We start from the raw sequence: 6,000 nt of genomic DNA, 5'->3' as shown, positions 1-6,000 counted from the left end.
ATACTATGTTTGTCAACGTAAGCATAGTTTTGCAGCAATTTATGGAGACATTAATCCACCAAGAAAAATAACATTGTTTCATTCTTCAGAGGTGAGATAGTCTAACATCAATAGTAATAAAATAATCTTTTGTCTGATGTAAGTTATTAACTACTCGCCATAAAATCAAAAATAAAAAGAAAGGCTTAAATGGTTATATCTTGCTTTTAAATGGATAAAATAAAGTATTTCCAAATTTTCTGAATAAACCAAGAATCTCAAAGTCTAAATTTACTAATAAGCTGATTTTTTACAGGAATCAGTCACTTTGTTAACATAAGGAAAGATCCTGGGTCAGGTAATTCAACTTTAAGATCGATGCTGTTCAATTATTTAGTAATAAATCCTCCTAGAGCAGCATTATACAAGCACCGTGCCTTTAAAAACATAGGATTGGAGGGAGATGAGATGGCAGCTTTTTGATCAGATGAGACTATGCGGGGAGGTGATAAATTTCTGTAGATGCCGGTAACGCTGAATGCCACTAGAAATGATTCTAGTATTTTATCTATACATTAAAAGCTAAATTGCAAAGTATTTGGCATCTTTTCAGCGCAAAAGCCATCTTAGGGAATCCTCATTCCATCTTAGGTAAAATTCTAAGGTCAGTACAGAGGACAGAAATCATCTGCAGGGTGAACTAACTGTGAAAATCTCTTTAGGAGGGCATCCTATTGGAAACTGACATACATTAGGTCAATGATTCAATCTGGCCACTTCTGCTCTTGGGTACAAAGAGATCTCTGTTTTTCTGTGTAAGCATCCCAAGAAGCAGTTGCCTTGTATTTTTAGGCAAGGCTGTAGAAAAGGGAATTCTGCGTCATTAAGCCCCAGCGAGTCTGATGGTTATACGGCGAAAGGCAATGGAGAAGGGAGACGGAGAAAGAAACAACAGATCTGTGTTTCTTACATGATTCTTACTCTGGAATGATTTACTCACTGGTTGGAGGGGGCAGTTGCTTGCACTGTTGCAGGCATTTCTGACGCTCTGTGAATTGACCTCTACTTGGCCACCTTGCTGCATTAATTAACTCACATGTTCCTTCTGGAAAGCATCCTGACTCCTTATGCCTCCACGCTGAAGACTCCAGGCTGGTAGACTAATCTCTAGTTTTCCTGCACACTTCTATTGAAGCTTGGTGCTTGCCAAGTGTTCACTTTGTTGTCCTAAATCTGTTCATGGTAATTGTACTTGCTATTATAATTATACCATTTAATTAAGCATTATATAAACTGATAAGTTGTAAGTGTGAAAAGAGAATTATCTCTATGAAAACTAAGTTGAACACCTTGGAAAAAAATGATAAAGGCAATCAGCTAAAAGATGCTATCATATTAGGTGTGAGGGAGACAAATGTTAAGACTGAAAATATCATACAAATCTAGAAGTCTGAAATCAAAGTACAGTAAAAGTCTTTTGAGGTCCTGCAGCATTTTCAAGAAACTGCCATTTATCTAGTTAAGTTCCATAAGCAGCATAGGATTGGTCAGCTTGCAGTTGTCAGTATCTGCACCACAAGAAGAAAGAAGAAATGCTCAGAGACCATCCCCTGAACTCCTAGAGTAGCCACGCTGGAGGGCGCGGCGGTGCCCTTGGTGCTGGAGGTCATGCGAATGGCACCCTCAGAGTTGAGCAGTGTGCAGCCTGAGGAGCTGTAGATGGCGCTCCTGCTGATGCTTGCCAAAATCAAAACCGCCTCATTAACCAATCATACCCACGGTCCTGGAGAGTATGTAGCAAAGCAGATAAACTCCCAGACGTGATTGGTGGGAGTGAAAGTTATCTAGTTCTTGAGAAGGGCAGTTCTACCAGAAATTAAACACTATATGCACTTCGAGCAAGGCTTTCTTCTTCTAGGAGGTTATTTTTTAATTAATCGATTTTACTTTTGGCTGCACTGGGTCTCTTGCTCCCCGTGGGCTCTCTCTCGCTGGGGCGAGTGGGGGCTCCTTCCTCGCTGGGGCGTGTGCACCTCGCCGCGAGAGCGTCGCGTGTCGGGCACCACAGGCTCTCGAGTATGCAGGTGTCTGTAGCTGCCACCCTGGGCTCAGCAGTTGTGGCTCATGGGCTGAGCTGCCTCGTGGCATGTGGCATCCGCAGACCAGGGATTGAAACCAGAGTCCTTTGCATTGCGAGGTGAATTACTGACCAGTGGACACCAGGGAAACCCTAGTAGGTCAGTTTTAAGAAATTCTTGGGGCTTCCCTGGTGGTCCAGTGGTTAAGACTGCACACTTTCCCTGCAGGGGGCACAGGTTTGATTCCTGGTTGAGGAACTAAGATCCCACAAGCTGAGTATCAGGGCCCAAAAAGAGAAAAACAGCAATTCTCATTCATGTGCATGGAGATACATGTTCAAACGTGTCCATTTTAGCAGTGGAGAAAAATCTAAATGCCCTTCTTCCTCCAATCCTTTGATATTTGAGCACAACCAAAATAGTGTGGCTTATGGAAATTCAGACTGGAAGAGACACACAATGACCCTGACCTCAGGGAGCATGCCTTTCTGTGAGGTCTCAGATAAACAGCCAACAGATGCACAAATAAATATGTATCATGATATCAAAAGGTCAATAAGGCCATGGAGACATTATTTATGATTCATTCTGGAATTCTATTAAGCCATAACAAAAGAATGACATAACCAATTTTTACAGATAAAAAAATTATCAAAATATTTTCAATTCTTTCTCGGAAAATAAGTCACACCGCGGTGCAATGTGAATCATAAGATCACAGCTATGAACAGTCTGTGTCCGTGGGCGTACATATGACTCGACTGTACAGAAGACATCTGAGAGTGTATGCATTGGAATAGAATGGAGCTATGTCTGGGGTGGGGGTCTTAGTGCTGGGAGAGGGCAAGGGCGTATATGTGAGGTGGGTGGGGTGGGGAGTGAGAACAAGGGGAGGGTTGATACTCTGTTTTGCCTTATTGCATCTTCCCATTCTACTTTTGTGTTTGAAAAGAAGAAATCTATGAGCACTAATCAGTGCTTCTCTAAAGCTGATAACTGAGTAGGGCAGTGAAGAAAGGAACTCCTCTGTCCTGATGCAGGACTGAAAAATCTAACCTTTCTAGAAGGCAAGGTCAACAGCTTTAAAAGCTCAACTTTTTGAAGCAACAATTTGACGTCTAGGAATTTAGCCTAGAGAAGTAACTCATGGTGTGGAAAAAAATTTAAATAGAAGAATGTCCATTTCAGGTTTTTTGGCTTAGAAAATTTTAAAAATGATGTCCACATAGAGAAATGGCTAAATAAATTATGACAGCTCCTAAGGGATAAGATATTACACAATTCAAAATCTTCTTTTGGGGATTGTGAACATATAAATGCTCACAATATTGCAAATTTGGGGAAAATAGTAGAAAACAAAAACAGACCACTTGGCATAATCCAATATTGTAATAAAAACAGAATATGCCTTTGAGGAGGACATGACAGGCCACTCTAGTATCCTTGCCTTTAGAATCCCATGGACAGAGGAGCCTGGCGGGCTACAGTCCATGGAGTTTGCCAAGAGTCAGACACGACTGAGCACACACCACACCCAAATACAGAAACTATAATGCCTGCGAGGTTGGGTTCCGCCGGGAGCCAGCTCACGAGATCCCACCCATGACAGAGTCATGAGGAGAAGACCTGATGAGCAGAGCAACTCAGGCCTCAGGGATTCTCGGAAGGCTGCCTCAGTGCTCACCTTAAAGATGATATCTATCTTTCTAATAAACCTCTTCTTATTTTCTGCGGCTTAGGTAGAAGGCCTTTCCTGATCTCTTCTCAAATAGATCAATCTGAAAACTTTACGGCCCCTGAACGGTAGTTCCCTATAAGATTATCTAGGATATAGAGTATTTTAATTGACACTTCTCTTACTAGTATATTAGTTTGCTTGATAAAAATACCTGTGCCTTTGGAGCTAATGTGCATGACTGCTCCTTAACAATAAACAGCATTAAGAGCCTCCGCACAGAGAGCCCCAATGGACACAGAGCCCTTTGTAGGAAAGGGCTTATTAGAAAACATAAGAAACACTGCTTTATGAAACTGTTTCTTAGTCTATATTTACTTGCTATATTTTTGCTCCTAACATAGTTAGCCTACATAATAAAAATATAATAGTTTAAGAATTATAAAAATAAAAGCTTAGCCTTAATACAAATAATAAGACAGTTGTAAATTCAGCTGGTGATTTTTGCTAAGAAGTGACCTTTGCGCTACATTGTTTCGGCTTGCTGTTCTATGACTTTATGGGACCACATTCTTTTCTGTTAGGCTCAAGGCCTAGGATAGATTACGGAAAACAGGTTTTACTTTGAAACTTTCTGTTAATGAATTCTTTCCTGCTGTGCCTGATACAAAAGTGTTCTGGCTGACCAACCCTTATCAATAAAGAGTCACAAGATGTTAGCAGGCCCCCAGGCCAGAAGATGATGTAAACAAAATGAAACTTTTTGTAGCTAAGATATGCAAACGGTGTCCACAAGGGTCAAAACTGCTGAGCCATTAAGCTGATTTGGTATGACTCTACACGTTACATTTGTTTCTATGTACCACTAAAAATATCAAAGCTGTCTTGAAAACAATCAAGTCAGGAGACACTTGGAGACTCTAAGATTCGCTGTGTCTTCTCATTTCGCATCGCCAACGCCGTCCTTCCTGAAGGAACCCCTGGGCCAACTGGAGCAGGACTCCGGCAGGGTTCCTGCCTTATTAAAACTGTGCTCTCCCCCTAAAACTAACATAATGTTGTAAGTCAACTTGACTTTAATTTAAAAAAAGCAAAAATCTGTGTTCTCAGAAGTTACTCAGCTCTACTCTTTTCCCCTCTGGAATGAGACCCTTACTTAATGGAAGAAAAAGGAAGATGCAGAGGTTAGAACTTAAATGTCAATTACACGTTCCTAGACGCCTGCGCGTCAGGCCATTGAGGTTTGACCCATCTCATTTTCAAAGGGCTGAGCTCTGTCGCTCACTCTAAGTTAATAAAAATTACATAAGAAATATTTTCAGTATGTACAGAGCAGTCTATATGTTTTATGACAATTTCCAACTCTCTGGTTGTAAGTCCAGCGCAGCGGCGGGCAGACGCCGCGGCGTCCCGCGGGCCGCCGCCGGGGCACGCGTCCCCGGGGTGCGGACGCGCACGCGGACTCGGCCTCGGGCGCGAGCCGCCCGTCCCGACGGGGCGAGAGCCGCCACGGGGGAGGCGCGGGCCGCGGACGCGCGGCGGGGAAGGCACCGCAGAGGGAAGGGGGGCCGTCCGGGCGCCGGGAAACGCCGCCGCCAAGGGCAGGACGGCGCACGACGGCGGACCGAAAACGCGACTCCACCACCCCCGCGGGCCCCCGCCGCGCGGCGCGAGACCGTCCCCAACCCCCCCCCCGACACCCCAGGGGCAGCGACCCCCAAAGGCCGCTTGCGGCGCGAGGAAGCTCTCCAAGGGGAGGACCCATCACGGAGGCCCGGCAGGCCGGGGGCCTCGGCGCGAGCTCACTTCCCCTTCTCTCCTCTCGCGGGCGGCGTCCCCCTGGCCGCGGAGGCGGGGGACGCCGTGTCTGCACTTAGGGGGACGGAGGGCACGGCGGCCCTGCGAGGACACCCCCCAGCCGTGCGACCCCCGGGGAGGCGTGCACACGACACGGGCACCGGGAGAGGCGATTGATCGGCAAGCGACGCTCAGACAGGCGTCCCGGGGCCGCAAGTGCGTTCGAAGTGTGGATGATCAATGTGTCCTGCAATTCACATTAATTCTCGCAGCTAGCTGCGTTCTTCATCGACGCACAAGCGAAGTGATCCACCGCTAAGAGTCGTTCGAGGTGTTCGAGGGTTTCGTTTCGGCGGGAGGCCCGCCCCTGGCACAGCACAGCCCTCCCGCTTTCCCTTCCCCGGAGGTGGGGGCGGGGGGGTTGCCTCTGGCCGGCCAAGTCAGACAGAAAACAGCAGACCGGAGGGGTCG

The 6,000-nt window shown here is 45.9% G+C and overlaps 1 pseudogene; it reads right to left on the bottom strand.

Annotated features, from left to right (window-relative positions):
- Positions 1-5,714: 5,714 nt before the first annotated feature.
- LOC145522007 (5.8S ribosomal RNA) lies at positions 5,715-5,853 on the bottom strand (annotated as a pseudogene).
- Positions 5,854-6,000: the final 147 nt, after the last annotated feature.

Source organism: Giraffa tippelskirchi, chromosome 1 (assembly GCF_054371585.1).
Source record: "Giraffa tippelskirchi isolate mGirTip1 chromosome 1, T2T-mGirTip1v1.2.pri, whole genome shotgun sequence".
In the NCBI taxonomy this organism is placed as follows: domain Eukaryota; kingdom Metazoa; phylum Chordata; class Mammalia; order Artiodactyla; family Giraffidae; genus Giraffa; species Giraffa tippelskirchi.
The sequence above is the reverse complement of the archived record's forward strand: the minus strand, read 5'-3'. Positions and strand labels throughout refer to the sequence as shown.